The sequence below is a fragment of the Aegilops tauschii genome, chromosome 4 (genome assembly GCF_002575655.3).
Source record: "Aegilops tauschii subsp. strangulata cultivar AL8/78 chromosome 4, Aet v6.0, whole genome shotgun sequence".
In the NCBI taxonomy this organism is placed as follows: Eukaryota; Viridiplantae; Streptophyta; class Magnoliopsida; order Poales; family Poaceae; genus Aegilops; species Aegilops tauschii.
This window is the reverse complement of record NC_053038.3, coordinates 213498396-213517479: the sequence shown is the minus strand read 5'-3', so window position 1 is coordinate 213517479 and position 19084 is coordinate 213498396. Positions and strand designations below refer to the sequence as shown.

The 19084-nt window shown below is 51.2% G+C and overlaps 1 protein-coding gene across 22 annotated transcripts in view; it reads right to left on the bottom strand.

Moving 5' to 3' along the window:
• Window positions 1-464: 464 nt before the first annotated feature.
• The window catches only part of LOC120970847 (uncharacterized), a 58897-nt gene continuing 40277 nt past the window's right edge, over window positions 465-19084 (bottom strand). For 8 of the 22 annotated variants that reach the window (XR_012181832.1, XR_012181838.1, XR_012181831.1 and 5 more), the window contains 3 exons: window positions 18592-18678; window positions 17746-17888; window positions 16568-16894 (listed from right to left, as the gene is read on the bottom strand). The gene's annotated coding sequence lies outside the window, so the exon portion shown is untranslated. Of the gene's footprint in view, window positions 1292-16297; window positions 16895-17745; window positions 17889-18591; window positions 18679-19084 lie in introns of those variants that run through there. The other 14 variants (XR_012181841.1, XR_012181842.1, XR_012181844.1 and 11 more) reach the window with 11 other exon arrangements.

Sequence of the window (19084 nt, the reverse complement as noted above, 5' to 3'; positions counted from 1 at the left end):
TTGAGGAAGAAGGATGCAAAAGTGACATAGGTGGCAGCGGCTACATTAGCAGACTCCATCTCATAGGTGATGTCACGGAGCCAGTCATCAACATCCAGGGGCTGGGTTGAGCTGCGGTAGATGGTAGGGTTGAGGCGCATGAAGTCCCGCAGAGTTATTGGGGTTAGCTACTGCTTCATATTGGGGCACAAGAACTGAGCCATGACTCCTTCCATGAACTGGCGATTCAGTGCAAACTGTTGTACCATTCCGGCCATGTATTCAGGCGATGGTGGAGCATGGGCACCACGGCCACGACCAGCGGGTCTAACCATCCTGCTTAAACGCAACAGGGGTAGTTTAGCATTGAGCAATTGCAAGGACATGGAATAATTTATGATGTAACATGCACAGCGAAATAAGTACGACAGATACAACATAGTAGTCAAACACGACATACATATGTACAAGTGCTGAAAGGGAAATAGTCTAGACCAATTAGGCGGCGCGCAGGCACACGGTGGAGGGATACAAAAATGCGACATAGTGATATTCTACATCAACCTCAGGGGAAACCTCTGAAGCCCGGTAGATGAAGGTGACGAAGCTGCATATGGCGCTCGATATGAGGGGCCTGCGCTCCGTGGAGACTCTGGTGCAGGAGCTGGTCCTGGGGCAGAAGAAGAGGTCCACGTACCGGGGTACTACCTCCAAGAGTAGACCAATCAAGCCCTGTCGGCAGCACTGTCCTGCGCGGGTAAGTGATGAACTTTGGATGTATCCTCGCCCTGACTACTGGCAGCAACAGTGTCAGAGCGTCGTAGAGACGAGTATGAGTCTCGTACATCTCAAAATCATAAGCTCGAACGGTGCGATCCAGAGCCTCATTGTACCGAATCATCACCTGTGGGTCACAACGATGACTCACATAGGGGGTGCGGATAACAGGGTAGAATCTAGTCACATCCCCTTCTGGGACATACAGAATGTATCTAAACCCAGTCTCCTCCAAGAAAGGGTATTCTCCATGAAGACGGGTGATAGCCACAAAGGCAGCATCGTGAACTGCCATCTCAATAGACACTCCAACACCCTCAGAGGTGTGCAACTCAGTGATGGAGCGATTCCGCCAATCATAAATGTCGACCATAGTGCGATACTGCTCCTGGTCAAACTCGTGGTAATCCTCATACATAATGTACTAAGGATACCAACGGTATCCTAGCTGGGTCAAGAGATTGACCAGAATGGTCGGGAACCCAGTAGCCCCAATAGCAATGGTATGGCGCACGACCTGCGTTGCGGGACGCATCTGAAACAAAAATATTTCAAAGATGTCAAATGACAGTGTGTGCATCATTCAGTATACTTTCAACGGAAATTTCAGATAATCTAGCTCTTCGGATGGATGTGATCACGAGAACCTAATCTTAGAGTTAGCAAAATCATTTAACCTGAGTAGAAGAGAGATCAGAGTCCCAGAATATATACGAGGAATAAAAGATCCTAATACCACCCAATTGAGATGTGGGGCCGTGAGCCACACAACAATGTTAGTAAAAGTTTTTCAAGGGCTAGACTTAACTTCAGCCAAGGATTTGGAAAGGGGGGATCCTATAGGCGGTCAGCTCTAATATCAACTTGTTCCCGTGTGGTGGTTAGTGCATATAGGTCAATGACCAGCTCAGATCAAATATCCAAACTCGTTAGGCTTCTTATTAAGAATAACCACGGACACGACCAGGGACCAGGCCCACCTCTCTTCTAGGTGTCTCAACCTTGCCTATCATTATGCCATAAATATCCACTTAGAGGGCCGTCGGGAAACATGTCCTTTCAGCCCCCAGTCCATGAATCACTCGCGGGTACTTTACGAGCAGACCCGACTATAGTCACAACATTGTATCATGTATAATATGTATATAGTATATACCCGTGATCACCTCCCGAGGGGATCACGGCCCGATAGTATAGTGTGGCAGATGAACAAGAAGGTAGGGCCACTGATGGAATACTAGCATCCTATACTAACAATTAGGATAGCAGGTAAGGTATAGACAACAGTAGTAACAAGGACAGGCTATGCAGTAGTATAGAATCAACCGGAAAGACTGTAACAGTAACACTACTCTAACGCAAGCAGTAGAGAGAAGGAGTAGGCGGTATTGGGATGGTCCAGGGGGTTTTGCCTGCTTCGAAGGTCTACTGAGAAGGAGGGGTCGTCAATCACATTAGTCGTACTAGGTAGCAGCAACGTCAGTCCCAGTGTCTAACTGAGAGAAGAGGGGGACGAAACAATAAATACAATGCAAACAGATGCATCACGATGCATGACATGACAAGATGCAGTGCTAGGTTATACAGATGAAGAGGGAAAACATCCGGGAATGCTTTCCCAAAGTTTGACATTTTTTGGACAGAGGAATCGGAGGGGACAGCTCCATGTTCGCTATGCTAGAGGCACGTGACGGACGAACGGAAGGCATATTCAGAATCGACATATTTTTCTGAGCAACCTTCCTGTATAAAATATTTTCATCCAAGTTACGAATTATTATATATTAATTTTCAAAGTATTAATCATTTTCAAAATTATTTTATTCAAAAACAAACGCAAATAGCTATGGGCACCTAGCTCTGCGTACACCGAAGTGTACACAGAGGCTGACATGTGGGTCCAGGGGGTCCCAGTTGACCAGTCAAACTTTGACTAGTCAACAGGGCATGGCCCCCCTGTCATTGACTGTTTAGCCTAATCTAGTATTAATTCAGCAAATTAATTAATTAATTATTTTTATTTATTTTATTTTTTAATTTTTTTGTCTAAAAGGGTGCGGGCCCCACTAGCAGTGACTAGGTGTTGCCCAGTTAACTAATTGACCGGGGGTCAATGGCCAGCTGGGCCCGCGGGACCTAGCTGTCAACGTCACTGGAGGCGGGCCCGGGCGATGACACGTAGGCGGAGGCGCCGGGGTGTGACGGCGAGCCGATTCATGGTGGCTCCTCGTCAGAGCCCCCGGATCGCTGCATAGGCGTCCACTAGGGACGCGGTCGGGGGTTTTCGAATGGGCGTACCACCGCTCGTCGACCGTTAGCGATGGTTCGAGCGGGGGGTGGCCGGAGTGGTGGTGTCGCGGGAAACCACGGCCACCTATGGGACCAGGAGGTCCCTTGCTGGTTCGACAGGGGGGCGTCGCGTTGCACAAAGAGCAGACGAGCGTGGGGCAGCACATCAGAGATCACACGGGCAGTTTTACCCAGGTTCGGGCCGCCGTGAGGCATAAAACCCTACTCCTGCTTTGGTGGATTGATGGTGGAAATGAGGTGGTGGAGCGTAGTACACTTGGCCGGCAAGGGTTGCCTCTGGGCGGCAGTGGCTACGCACGTACGGGGGTGTCAGTGACCCAACCTTTTAACCCTCTCTACGGTTGCCATGGGCCTCCTTTTATAGATCAAGTGGTTACCACAATAGCAAAATAGTCATTACGCACTGATAAGATAGCAACAGTGCTATCATACCTAACTCTACGGGCCGACAGGGGCGCATTAAATGCACCGCTCAATGTCACATCACTGGTTGCCCGGCAAGGCTTGCCTGGCTATCTTGCCAGCTCCGCGCCTGCTCGCTTGACACGTTGCAAGACGGGTGTAACCTATGGGTTTTCCTGTAGGGAGAGGCTGCCATGTGGCGAATGGCTGCCACTTAGTCACTCTGCAGCTTGACACCGCACTGATCGACGATGTGGGTCGTGGTGGAGTGGTTGGTGAAGTGGTTTGGCCTCCGTGAGTCCCGGCAGGCCGTGTCGGGACGCCTTGGTTGTCTTCTTCTTGGGGTGGCCTCGCCCCTTGCCGGGCTCACCTGCCCGGCAAGGGAGGCCTTTCTCTTGACGATATATTGCTTCTCTGGCTTGGTCTTGGTCCCTCTAATCTGCTTGTTGGTCCTTCGAATCTCTTGATTTCTTGTAATCTAACTTGGGTTGGTGCTCCAATCTTGATCACGTGCTTCTGCACAGTCAGGGCAACAGACCTGGGGTTTGTTGCACCGATAGAAACCCCCGGGCCTGCCCCTAACGCGTTGCCGAGCGTCGTCGGGGTAGGGCCTAATAAGTGCACAGGCAGGGTTGCTGAAGAGGCTGGTCTCTTGAGGTCTTCTTTGCTTCTTCATTAGTCTTGATTCTGGGACAGTTTCTGGTTTCTCCACGCGTCGTGTAAAGCCAATAGTGGTGGGGCCGCTCCAGTAATGGCCCGTGAAGGACTTTAACGCACGGGGTAGAAACTGCAAATTCACTCTTCCCACCATGCCCTTATCCTTATCCACATATGCTGCATGCATCGCACGGGGTAGGTAACGGAGGCGCGTGGCGCGGGAGAGCATCAAGGTGAGGGCCCGGTCGTCCTGAATTGGCGGAGGGGGACGATGGCCGCCCGTTGAGGGAGTGGCTCCCCTCCCCGGTTCCCCTATAAAAGGAGGGGTGGAGGAGGACGGAGTCACTCATCCTCGCATTTTTCCTCCTCTGTCTTCTGTTTCTGCTGGTCATGTTGAAGATGAGAGACTGGGGTCAGCCCTCGGGCTCTTGGTCAGTGCAAGTGTTGCCACATGCTGGTGCTGACGCTCGGGGAGTGAGCACTGCCCCTCCCGGAAGCCTTGGGGCTGATGTCGACGAGAAGCGTGCCTTCCTGCCCGCTAGGGAGCGGCGCTCCTCGAGCCCCCTGGCCATCTCGGCCGCTCACCGTCTTCCCGGGTAAGGAGCCAGACTGGAGTCTTGGCGCTTCTCGGGAGCAGCGGTAGTGAGGAGAAAGCGAGGGAAGACGGAGAAGGCGGGTGGCAGGGGGTCAGGTCGGAGTACGATGGTGTGGATGCCTTCGCCTCCAAACGGCAACCTACCGCCTCGTCTTCCCGCACTCCCCCCCGGCATCATCATCACCAGCCTCCTAGGGTGATAGCCGGGGAGGGATGTTCTCTTGGCGCCTTCGCCTCCCATCCAGCAGTCTTCCGGCTGAGCTTTGGTGGATGACTCCACCGGCGCTCAAGCCGGGGCTTCTTGCTGGCTCTGGAGGTGGCGTCCAGAGAGCGCCGCCGCGTCCTCCGTACTCCTCCTTCGCAGCCTCGCCACTCCCAGTCTTGTCAGGCCGCGCCAAGCGGGTCCTGACGGGACCGGGGTGGGCTCCTGCTTGGGTGCTCCTTTTCTCGTCTTTTCCTCCTTCCGTTGAAGTGCCTGAAGGAGGGAAAACAAAAAGAGGTGATTACGGGGCACTTATCTTTTTTTAATCTTAAACCTATAGGCGCTTGCCAAATTTTAATTCAAATAATGGAATCCCTCGAGTCCATGTTTGTGTTCTGTAATGCTTGTACTTGTATCAGCATATTAATGAAAAAGATGAACCCTGCCAGTGAACCCGTGCACGTGTATCTCCATGCAGAGGTGAGATGCCTCTTTAATGTAAATAAACGAGTTTTCCCGGCAAGCTATCCTGCCGACACCCTTTTTGTCTGCCGGAGAATCACATCTGCCGGGAAACAGACAAAGGGGCCAGCCCCCCGCCAACTTCTCTTTACCAAAGGCCACTACAACCATCCTGCTCGAAGCAACGTTCGAGTCAGGGGTTGGAGCACCTAAGTCTCAAAAGAGTGGCGAGGTTTTCTTGCGCACAAGTTATAGCTTACAAAACACTAACGGACAGGAGGTAAAACTTATCTGTTTGGCTTGCCGGGGATCGCAGTGCCGAGCAATCTTCTCAACTTCTTGTCGAAGCCAAGTTCATGGCAGGAACCTGCAGCTTCACGCGGATGAGAATGAATGCTGGATGCAATCCTATCTATATGCATATGCAAGTGCTCATGAAATGCTTATGCACTGATCTTGGAATGCTCATGCATGCACAATCTTGGCCGGGCGCCCCCCACAACGCTTCTTTATTTTCTCTTGCACGGGTTCATCGCCCCAGCTTTGTACAAGGGGTTACATGCAGCTGAGGCAATGCCTGTACAAAAGGGTGGCTGTCGGGCAGGGCCCGACAGCCGCGCCTTACGGGTAGAACTTGCGGAGATGCTCAATATTCCATGAGTTTTGCAACTGAGTGCCATCTCCGATCTCCAGACGGACTACGCCAGGTCTGGTGACTCGTACTACCCGGTACGGGCCTTCCCACTTCGGTGACAACTTGTTTGTACCCTTGGCGGACTGAACGCACCTAAGGACAAGGTCACCTTCCTCAAAACACCGGGCATGAACCCTGTGGCTATGGTAGCGACGCAGGGCTTGCTGATAGCGTGCAGCACGCGTAGCAACCCGGAGATGGTTCTCCTCGAGTAGCACAACATCGTCACGCTGGTGCTGATCTTGCGCTACTTCATCGTTGGCAAGCACTCGAGGCGACTCGTAAATGATTTCCGTGGGGATAACTACTTCTACCCCATAGACCAGGGAGAAGGGAGTCTGCCCAATAGCTCGGTTTGGTGTCGTTCTGAGGGACCAGAGAACTACCGACAGCTCCTCGATCCACCGCCTGTCGTGCTTCTGCAGCGTATCAAAGGTTCTTTTCTTGAGTCCACGCAGCACTTCGGCGTTCGCCCTCTCAGCTTGTCCATTGCTCCGGGGTGTGCCACAGAGGCAAATGAGATCTTGCATCTGAGGGCATGAACATATTGCATGAAGGCGCAGCTGGTGAACTGGGTGCCATTGTTCGTAATGATCCTTGACAGAACTTCAAAATGACACACTAGATCTTTCAAGAACTTGATAGATGTCTGAGCAATCACCTTTCTCACAGTAGTAACTGTCGGCCACTTTGTAAACTTGTCGATAGCAACGAACAAGAATTCAAAGCCCCTGATTGCTCGGGGGAAGGGGCCGAGGATATCGAGCCCCTAGACCGAAAATGGCCATGATAGAGGGATTGTTTGAAGAGCTTGGGCAGGCAGGTGGGTTTTCTTGGAATGGAACTGGCAGGCTTCACATTTCGTGACTAGCTCGACTGCATCTTGGAGGGCTGTGGGCCAATAGAATCCTTGCCGGAATGCTTTCCCAACTAATTCCCTTGATCTAATGTGGGAGCCGCACATGCCTTTGTGTATCTCAGCCAGCAGTTCCTTTCCTTCTTCCCGGTAGACACACTTCAATTTCAAACCATTGGGCCTCCTTCTGTACAGAGTGTCATCGACAAACTGATACATACTGGCCCTCCGGGCTACTTTTTCAGCTTCATCTTGGTTGCCGGGAAGCTCTCTAGTTTGGAGGAAGTGGACAATGTGCCTTGCCCAAGTTGGAGCTTGGGGCTCGGCAACGAGGACTAGCGGCACCTCCTTTGCTGCAGGAGCACAAGCATCGTTCGCGGGGTCCATGGGCCCGGCTGGAGGGGGTGGTCCAGCAGGCTGCGAGGACTTGTTGCCTGCTGGGTCTCTGCCAGGAGCGGACGGCTCTACCGGGAGAGGCTTACCGGTGTCCAACTTTCTCCTTTTCCGCGCCATTGTTGCTGGGGATACGGAGGGCTGAGTGAGATGGAGAACAAAAGTCCCTGGTTCCATAGGAAGCTTCTATGCAGCACACTTTGACAGATGATCAGCTATGCTGTTTTCCGCATGGGGTACGTGCTCTGTTTGCAATTTGTCAAAGTGCTCCTCCAATCTCCTCACTTCCTCGACGTATGCCTCCATCAATGGACTTCGGTAATCCTTATTAACTTGTCTCACCACAAGCTGTGAATCTCCTCGAATGATCAGTTTCTTGATTCCCAATTCAGCTGCAATCCTCAGCCCGACAAGGAGCCCTTCATACTCTGCTGTATTGTTGGCTGCTTCTTCACGGGCAAAATGTAGTTGGACGACGCACTTCAAGTGCTCCCCGGAGGGGGCGACAAGAAGCACGCCAGCTCCTACACCTTGTAGGGAAAAAGCACCATCAAAATACACAATCCATTCTTGGGGCGATTCCTTGCCGGGGATAACTGTGTCATTCACTTCCTCATCAGGGGTTGGCGTCCATTCTGCAATAAACTCTGCCAATGCCCTACTCTGAATGGTTGATGTGCTCTCAAACTTCAGACCAAAGCTGGATAACTCCAAAGCCCACTCCACTATTCTGTCGGTAGCCTCAGGGTTTCGGAGTATCCTTTGCAATGGGAAACGAGTGACAACCGTGATCTCATGGGCTTGGAAGTAGTGGCGCAGTTTCCTTGAGGCCATGATGAGACAAAAAATCAACTTCGTGCACACTAGAGTACCTCGATCTAGCCCCCTGTAATAAGGAGCTAACGAAGTACACTGGGCGCTGCACCACTTTCTTCCTTGCCGTGTCCTTGGGGTTGCTCTCGTTGCCGTGCTTACTGCTGTCCTGATCCTTCTCTCACTACTAGGAAAAAGCCTAGTAGTAGCGCGGGTTAAACAACTAGTAGTAGCGAGGGTACCCGCGCTACTACTACAGTGCTACAGCTAACCGGTAGTTGTAGCGCGGTTCATCCCGCGCTACTAGTACATGTGTTAGTAGTACCGCGGATTCCACACGCGCTACTACTAACTATCTATAGCGCGTGTCTGTGACCCGCACTACTACTATTAATTTCAAAAACCAAAAAAAATCTCGACCCCATGCATGTTGTCAATGGAGTCAATGGTTCGATCCAGCGATGACAGGGGTTGCTGGAGGTGCAGACGGGTAGTGGAAGACCAGATCCGGTGACGGTTGTTGGAGAGGGACCGGATCCAGTGAAGAGCAAGAAGATAGTGTGAGGATCCTCTTCGCGGCCAAGGCGGAGAGCTCCTGGTTAGCCATGTCGATGACCTGCGCAAGCATCGACATGGGAGGTGAGTAACACCAAAGGGAGAGGGAAAAAGAGAAACAAGGGAGAAGGGAAGGAGATGGAGGGCGCATCGGGGCTAGTCACTGGTGGTGAGGTGCTCCATCGTGGTGGCGTGGAGGCGAGGGGGAAGACGGGCGAGCTCCTGGATGCCAGCGACGCGAGGAGGCGGACTCGTTGGGCGCCATGGAGGAGGAGATGAGCTTGGGGAGGAGCACCATGGGAGAGCCTATGGAGAGAGGGGGAGTGGGGGAGAGGGGGAGTGAGGGAGAGGAGGGATTCGGCCGAGGATATGAGGACTTCACCTACCTCGTACTTAGTTGCAGCGAGGGGTATAAAACCGTGCTACTACTATCAACTTAGTAGTAGCGCGGGTTTATACCCCTCGCTACTACAATGGCATGTCCCGAGGGGGCACAGTAGATATCGCTTAGTAGTAGCGAGGGTTAAAAACCCGCGCTACTACTATCAACTTAGTAGTAGCGAGGGGTAAAAACCCGCGCTACTAGTAAGTAGCAGTAGCGAGGGGTATAAACCCACCTACTAGTAAGCGTCTGCCTATAAGCTTTTCCCCAGTAGTGTTTGACTCTGCCGGCCTCTGCTCACTCTCTGCCTCATCCACTTCTCGATGTGCTACCAAGGCTGCACTGTCCACTTGGTTGGTTGCCGCTAAGTACAGCAGCAACAGTTCCTGGGGTTTGGGAGAAACCAAGGTAGGCACAGAGGACAAGTATGCCTTCAACTCTTGCAAAGCTATATCTGCCTCTGGGGTCCACTTCATGGGCCCTGCCTTCTTCAAAATTTTGAAGAACGACTGGGCGCGCTCGACAGACTTGGAGATGAATCTGCTTAGCGCGGCGACGCATCCTGTCAGACGCCTCACATCCTTAACTGTCCTTAGTGCTTGGATATTCTCGATAGCCTTGATCTTGTCGGGGTTGGCTTCAATCCCGTGATGGGATACAAAGAACCCAAGCAGCTTGCCAGAGGGAACACCAAATACACACTTTTCCGGGTTGAGCTTCAAATTGATCTTTCACAGATTAGCAAATGTCTCATCCAAATCCTGGATAAGGGTGGCTCTATCCTTGGTCTTGACCACAATGTCATCCATATAGGCTTCTATGTTTCTGTGCAGCTGTGGCTCAAAACCAATCTGGACTGCCCTTGCAAAAGTGGATCCGGCACTCTTTAATCCAAATGGCATGCGGACAAAGCAGTACGTACCACATGGGGTGATGAACGATGTCTTCTCTTCATCTTCCTTGGACATGAAGATCTAGTGATACCCAGAATATGCATCAAGAAAGGAGAGCAAATCACAACCTGAAGTGGAATCCACAATCTGATCTATGCGCGGCAAGGGAAACGGGTCCTTTGGGCAAGCCTTGTTGAGATCTGTGAAATCTATGCAAAGCCTCCACTTCCCATTAGCCTTATGGACTACCACTGGATTTGCCAACCATGTGGGATGTAGCACTCCTCTAACCAAACCAGCTGCCTCAAGTTTCTTGATCTCTTCCGCAATGAACCGTTGCCTCTCCAAGGCCTACGTCCGGACTTTCTGCTTGACACGTCAGGAATGTGGGCAGATAGCAAGGTGGTGCTCGATTACCTCCCTGGGAACACCGGGGATATCAGATGGTTGCCAGGCAAACACATCGATATTCGCCCGCAGGAAGGCAACGAGTGCGCTTTCCTATTTGTCATCGAGGGTGGCGCTGATCGTGAAAGTACCATCAATGCCAGCCAGCCCTGCCGGGAACTTCTACACTTGGGGTGCAATGACCTTGGATCTCTTGCTGTTGGAACACTCTGGCACGTCGTCGACGGGTGCCGTGCACTCAGTGGTGGCACGCTTCCCGGACTCTTTGTCGGAGCTCCTACAGTCCCTCTTCTTTCCTTTACTTTCCTTGGCGGGAACTGATGTTGCCGCTGCCTCTACCGTGACCGCGTCTCGGTACATCTTGTCCACACAAATGATTGCATCCTTCTCATCTGATGGGATGGTGATGACTCCCAGTGGCCCAGGCATCTTCAAGGTGTTGTAGGCATAGTGGGATGCCGACATGAATTTAGCAAGAGCCGGGCGTCCAAGAATCCCATTGTACGACAGGGGGAGATCAACCACATATAACAAAATCCTCTCAGTCCGGTAGTTCAGCTCTCCCCCAAACGTTACCGGCAACGTGATCTTTCCCTTAGGATGACTCCTATCGGGATTAAGTCCTTGAAACGTGCCGGTAACCTCTAGCTCTTCCTCTGCTATCTGAAGCTTGCTGAAAATTACTGGGGAAATCAGATTCAACCTGGCCCCGCCGTCCACCAACATCTTTGTGACCTTGAGGTTGTGAATTGTTGAGGAGACCAACAACGACAAGTGTCCTACCGCAGTGGTATTGCTAGGATGATCTTCCTCGTCAAAGATGATGGGCGTACGAGACCATTTGAGTGGCTTCCGGGCCTCCCGCGCTGGCTCCACGGCATTGACTTCTCGCGCCCACCTCTTGAGGTGACGGTGAGAGGCGTGCAAGGATGCACCCCCGTCAATGCATAGGGCATCAACGGCCTTCTGAAACTCTTGCTCAATGGTTTCCTCTTCATCCCCCCCATCACTCTCATCATCACATGTTCCCTTTTCTTGACCTCTGGCGGGCTTTCCTTGGTTCCGAAGGGGTTTGCCGGGGCGATTTACTTCACCACCTTGGCCCTTACCACCAGCAACATTCTGACCCTTTTCCTTATCACGCTTCTCATACTCTGCTCTCTATCTCTTGACAAGCTGCTCAACCTGATAACACTCTTGAAGGTCGTGGCCCTTGGTCCGGTGAATCTTGCAGTATGGCCCATCACCTTTCCCGGCTTTCTCGGCAGCAGCGGCTTCCCGGCAGTAAGTGCACATGGCAGCTTCCTTGCCAGGGGCCTCAGCCTTGGCCTTCTTGCCGGTACTAGGTGTACCCAATCCTTCAACAGTCATTACTGCCTTATCTCTCCGCTTCTTGCTGCGCTTCTTGCTCTTCTAACTGGTTGACTCATCATCATCCGCTGAATCAACATTGATGCAATCTTCCTCTCTGGGCAACTTCCTTCCCTCCTCCATCTGAGCACACTTATCCACCAGCGTGTAGAGCTCCTTCACAGTCTTGGGGAACCGCACGTTCATTTTAGAACGAACCCGGCGGTTGCGCACATTGGACTGGAAGGCGGCTATTACGGCTGGCGGATGGATATTTGGGATATTTCTACGAACTTTGCTAAATCTCTGTAAATACTTACGGAGGGTTTCTCCTTCTGTTGGAGAAGCTGCAAGTCGCTGGGCCTGCCGGGCTCTTGATGACCGCTAGTGAAGGCGCCAATGAACTCGTGGCACAGGTCTGCCCATGGAGTTCTTTAGCAGGTGCATCAGCCAAGACCTCACATTGGACTTGAGGGCCAAAGGGAAGTAGTTGGCAAACACCTTCTCATCTCGTCCTCCAGCAGCCTGAACAGTGATGGTGTAGATGCTCAGGAACTCTGCCGGGTTCAGCCTCCCATCGTACTTCTCAGGTATTTTTGGCTTGAACGTGCGAACGGACGGCCAACGGACTTGCCGCAGCTCACGGGTAAAGGCAGGGCAGCCAACCTCGAAAGATAGGCACCCGCCAATACCGAGCGCGAGCTCGTGGACGTTGGGGCCGTCGCACCCGACGGCTCGGCGGAGGTCATCGCGGCGTTGCTCGACAACAGCACGTGTGTCTCCTCTCCGCCTATCCTCCGGGGCTCGTCGTTGGCCTGGACGCGCTCGAGGGTTAGAAGAGGCCATCGAGGCGTTGTCGGGATCTTGATTCTGTTGCGCTCGTGCTGACTGTTGTGGTTGGGACTGCACTATTGGGACGGCTCCCTCTGTACGGTCAGCAGCACGAGCCGTTACTGTCGCTTGGGGAGGCCGCGGTGGGTTAGCTCCCCATGAGCCCCCAGCTTCGGCGAAACCGAGCAGACTTTGGATGGTGGCACGCCATTCGTCCATCTGCTCGGCCGCTGGCGGAAACCTCAACAGCAGCTGAGCCTGCGCCATGGCCTTCGAGGCTGTATTTGGCATGGGTGATGATGAAGTCGATCCCACCGTCGCTCGACTGCTGACGGTGCCAGCGGTGGAAGCACTGTGCCCCTGCTGCTGCTGCAGGGCGACCACCTGGATGTGGTGCGGCGAAGGCGCTCGAGGGCCAGCGGCTCCGTCGGGTGCAGCGGCTTGGTCGACCCGTCCCGGGGGAGGTGCATGCACCGTGGCCATACCTGTGGTGGGGGCGGCCGGAGGGCGGCGATTCGCCCCGGTCCAAGCATCGTTGCTGCGGTTGTGCCCTTCGATGGGAGAGAGGAGCGCAGATGGAGTAACCCCCTCACCCGTACCTTGGGGAGCGTGGTCGTCGGGACGTTGCTGATGATGCTCTCCTCCGGTGCTCCTGCTCCTGCATCAGCCGCTGGGGAAGTGGTGACGGTGCCGCTTGCCCGGACCACATCCGCAGCGGCGTCCACGTCCTCGTACGTCTCCGTGCTACCTGCGGCGTTAGAGGCCGCGGGCGGCGGAGCCTTTAAGGTGGATGGGTGAGCTGAAGGACCAGGTTTCTTCTTGGGCGCCATGGTCGATGGCGTCGTCGAAGAAGAAGATGGTGATGAAGATGACGTGCTGCACATGCCTTCAGGTTCGCGCAAGCGAGTCTCCTACCTGGCGCGCCAAAGATGTTGCGGGAAACCACGGCCACTTATGGGGCCAGGAGGCCCCTTGCTGCTTCGGCAGGGGGACGTCGCGTTGCACAAAGAGCAGACGAGCATGGGGCAGCACGGCAGAGATCACGCATGCAGTTTTACCCAGGTTTGGGCCGCCGTGAGGCGTAAAACCCTACTACTGCTTTGGTGGATTGATGGTGGAAATGAGGTGGTGGAGCGTAGTACACTTGCCCGACAAGGGTTGCCTCAGGGCGGCAGTGGCTACGCGCGTACGGGGGTGTGAGTTACCCAGCCTTCTAACCCTCTCTACGGTTGCCATGGGCCTCCTTTTATAGATCAAGGGGTTACCACAATGGCAAAGTAGTCATTACGCACTGATAAGATAGCAACAGTGCTATCGTACCTAACTCTGCGGGCTGACAGGGGCGCATTAAATGCACCACTCAATGTCACATCACTGGTTGCCCGGCGAGGCTTGCCGGGCTATCTTGCCAGCTCCGCGCCTGCTCGCTTGACACGTTGCAGGACGGGTGTCACCTGTGGGTTTTTCGTGTAGGGAGAGGCTGCCATGTGGCGAATGGCTGCCACTTAGTCACTCTGCAGCTTGACACTGCACTGATCGACGACGTGGGTCGTGGTGGAGTGGTTGCTAAAGTGGTTTGGCCTCCGTGAGTCTCGGCATGCCCTGCCGGGACGCCTTGGTTGTCTTCTTCTAGGGGTGGCCTTGCCCCTTGCTAGGCTCGCCTGCCCGGCAAGGGAGGCCTGTCTCTTGATGATATCTTGCTTCTCTGGCTTGGTCTTGGTCCCTCTGATCTGCTTGTTGGTCCTTCGAATCTCTTGATTTCTTGTACTCTGACTTGGCTTGGTGCTCCAATCTTGATCCCGTGCCTGGCACAGTCAGGGCAACATACCCAGGGTTTATTGCACCGATAGGTGGAGACGGAGATGTGTAGTAGTAGCCGAAGCGGGCATGGGTGCGAAAGTGCGCCAGGGGGCTGCGAGCATCAATCGCGATGGCGGCCTACGACGGAAGCAACAAGTGGCTATGGTGGGGGCAGAGGGGGAAGCAAGAGCAGCAGGTGGAGCGGCGGCTCGAGGCAGCGGCAGGAGGTGGCGGAGGGTAGCAGCCGCGGGGCTGCGACAGAGCAGCGCGCGCAGGGGAAGGAGGGCAGCAGCTGCGCAATGGCGGCGCGGCTGCGGTTGGTGGAGCACGGCGCAGACGCGCCCGTGGCCTTAGGCCACAGCAGCAGCGGGGGCGGCGCGGCGCACGGGAGGAACAGAGGGGTATGAGCGGCGGCGAGGGGCCCGAGGGCACGGCGTGGCAGCAGCTGTAGAAGCTGCAGCAGCAGGGTAACATGGGGCAGGCGACCGGAGTGGCGCGGGCGACGAGCCGATGCGTGGTGGGACGAGGCCAGCACGTGGATGACGTGGTGACGAGGGCGAGCGGAACTGCAGGGCTAGACAGTGAACGCGGCGAGCGGATGGGAGAGAGAAGGGGAGGGGAGGCGCTCACTGGCGTTGTGAGAAGGGGGCGTCGAGGCATGGGGAGGTCCGGCGAGGGAAAGGCGGGGAGTCAACGGCGACGGGTGACCACGAGGCGGCGAAGGGCGGCGTAGCGCTGGCGTCGGGGCACCGAGGCGTCCATGGGGTAGAGGGGGCAAGGAGGAGTGGTAGGGGTCAGCTAGAGTTTGCCGTGGGGGAAGGGGCGCCGGGTTTATAGGCGGGAGCGGCCGGTCGATGGCCGCCACAGCGACGGCCGCAGTCGTGGCGGTCATCTGTTGTGTCCACTCCCCTCCCCATGAACAGCTAAGGGAGGGGGCAGGGGTAGTGGGCCGGCCTGGCGGCTGGGCCGCTTCGGCCAACTGGGCCATGTGGCCCGGGGGAAGGGGGTCCTTTTGTTTTACTTTTAATTTTATCTTTCTATTTATATTTCTTTTACTGTTTTATTTTATTTTTAGTAGTATTTAGCTATACAAAAACTAGCAGAGTGGCCCGCTCGATGCGCGGGCTAGGATTTTATGAAGTTAAAATTTGAGAAGCGCGGGCAAAGCTTTTAAAATTTCAAATTCGATTTGAAGTAAATTATAGTCTTATGTGGATATAATGTACAAAGGTTATTATATTTACCTGAATAAGATGTGTAGATTTTTTTTGTTTATAAGCTAACTCTTGACAGCATTAAAACACCTATACCATTATTTTCCTTGTTGAAATAAAGGGTATGTGATAGAAGAATATTTACAAAAATACCTAACATAAGCCTTTGAGAGGATGGGCAAGTAATAAAGCCTTAATCTCTAAAATCTGCCTAATTTTTGTACATATATTTATTCTTTCTCGTAGATTTCATAATATAAATGATTGGAAATTTGGGGTGTCCTAGAAGTGAATGAGACGACTATGTTGGTCATCCAACTACAACAATAATTATTTTTTATTTACAACCTTACTCTTCTATTCATGTTCAGCTTTGCACATATTGCTTTGACCTCACTGATCTCCCGATTTTTTGGAGATTGGAAAGGAATTGATTCATCAAGATGATCACATCTCCATGCATATGATCTAACTCTTTCTTTTCAGCATGTGGCATATCTGTCCACATATGATACGTTCACACCAATGTCTATACCATCGTTTTATGGTCTGACGATGGATATATTGGATGTTGTTGATGTGATTGCGAACACACATATTTTATCCTCAAACTAGTTAATTGCCCGTGCGTTGCCACGGGACAACATCAATCGTACCACATATACTATTAGGATATTCTTGCACGTCAAGCAACATTGCTCATATATATTGTATCGTGAGATCATTATTTTATTTTTCTTGTTTGGCTAGTGTCAACTTATTTTTGCAACGTTAGATCAATCTTTTTGTTGTTTTGCTACTTATTCACACTCTCCTTTTAAACAATTCTCACTCTTGAGTGATTGTTTGATTAATGCCCCCTGCAATCCCGTCTAGGAATAATTGGAGAGGATTTTGACTCAAGGGCCAACCCCCTTCAATCCCCAGCAAGTTGAACAACCCATATGTTGTTCATACCCACCGACGGAGCCTCTTGGATAGATAACTTTCCTCTCTCACCAATGCAGCCATAGCCTTTCATGCTCATCTCTTTTCCCCCCAAATACATAGATAGAAATTGTGTCTCCGACGACTCACCTCCATGGAGATTTATTCTCTAGGTTTTGTCCCAATTCCTCTGTCCAGTTTCTCCCCCAGCAGTGTTAGCTCCTTTCTGGACTGCTTCATTGAGTCTTGAACTGCCAACCAACCATCACGCCGGTTGCTTGTTGTTGCGCCTACATATACAGGCAAGAGTTGCTTCCTTCTCATGTTGATGTTGTGTTGTACACCACGGCCGAAGCCCAGGGCGATGACGACCGATCAACTAAAAAGTGAAATCCTGCCGAAGGACATAAGCAAGCTACATGTGAATTTTGATTGCCATGGAAACTTGATTCACATGTTTCTAATTGTTGGCCCATGGCCCATGGGGGTTAACCTGTTGTACTTTTTTTAGCCGCACGGGTTAACCTGTTATTTTTATGTAAAGTATAAACTAAAGAAACATGATTCAGACCATCAGATGTTAAACCAGTCAACCACATTATGGTTATATCAATTAAAGACACTTGAAACTGAGAAGCAACAATAATTATTGAATTATTGTTTCAGGTAACAATTATTATCTTTCGTAATTATATGTTGCGAGATATGCCTGTTTTTGACTTTTTCATGCATATTTCTCTTCTAGTTTGAAAACTGCCACCCCCTAGTTGCTCGTCATGCTCTGCCACTATTCATACCCAACATCTCTTGTAAATAGGAACCAAAAACATTAGCTAGACCATCTATACAGCTACAATGGTGACAGCTAGGGGCATGAGTGTGTATTAGCATAGAAATACTCGTTTGAAATCAACAATGGAACAAAATGGCCATAATGCAACATTGGTTCTGTATACAGTAGACAGTATTAAAATAATCAAGCACGGTTGCCTCCTCAAATCTATACCTACAATTGAAATAAGCAGCAGCCCCTACTCGCACATGTGCCACAATGTCCGGAGCTAGGGGGATGAGTGTGTATTAGCATAAAAATACTCGTTTGAAATCAATAATGGAACAAAATGGCCATAATGCAACATTGGTTCTGTACACAGTAGCCAGTATAAAAAATCAAACTCAGTTGCCTCCTCAAATCTATACCAGCAACTGAAAAAGGGTATGTGTAGGCAGAGCAATCAGTCCTACCATCACAAGAAAAACTTGCTGGCCACGAAGCTATCAATTTCACTGGAAGGGATTTAGTGTTTACAACCTGCTCCAATGGTCCACCCTACACCCCTAAGGCTGTTATTTTCTTGCACTAAGGTCACTCCCAATCTTCCTAGGACCTGATAAGATACATTAAGAGAAAAATGAGAAGCAGCCAATGAAGGAAGAGGAGCATCCTACATGAAGGTGACAGATCTATTACATTAACAGTGCATTCTCATTTAGTTTGAAGACCGAGTATAACAGGCTAAGCCTACACAGAACATTCTAACATCATGGAGCTCAACTACTGAAGTGGGATGGGCACCATATCACGATTTGCAATTTTAGATAGAAGAAAAACTTGGAACGGTGGGTAGTAATAATTATAAATGGCAAACTACGCTAGATGGTTTAGCTTTGAAAGGGTATCTGAATCCACTTGTAGACACACTCAAGGACTGGAATTCTGCAATCATCACCACCTATTTCATAAACTTTAGACTGCATGCGAGTACGAGTTAAGAAAAGGTTAGCACCTAAACTTCTAGAATATGTGTCTCTTGATCAAACTGCTACTTTCTAAAGATTATTTCTTGACCATCAATGCCCATTTTAGAATCCCAAATGGAGACGATGCTATGAGATGTGGTTCTTTTTGTTTGATTTATGTAAAATGTAATTTCTTATGCGCAGAGAAGTAACTAATTCACAAAACCATATGAGACAGCAACATGGAGGAAAGTATAAGCTTATGCATACGCCTACTGTACAGGAAATAACACTCTTGTTGGCTGAAAAAGTTATCAACAAATAGCAGCTATTTCAAATACAGAGGCTTACCGTGCAACAAATATTTGCGATACATCCCCAGTTTTGAAATATTTGTTGCAACTTGCAATTAAGATGTCAATGCAGAGGCTTGTGTCTCTGCATCCATCGCAAAATATGTCAATGTTTTCAAATATTTGTTGTACAAGATAGGAGACATTAATAACAGGGGTGGATCCAAGACAAATATTTGCTACCACCATATTTTCCTTGGATACCAATTATTAATAGTAGCAAAGCAAACGGGGTTATGGTTTCCTGCAACACATTGTAAAATCCATATGGTGGTTGCTTAATGTACAGAAAAAAGAGCAGATCTTCTGATCCTATCGTTACTACATAGAAAGATTAGATACGAGGAAGAAATCACACACACATGTAATGTGGCCATCCTTGGAATCGTACCAAGAACACAAGGGAGGGTGTGACATGAGAGGGAAACCAAACCTGCTTTACCCCGAAGCCGAGACGCCGCACGAGCCGGCCGCTACACAAACTTCATCTT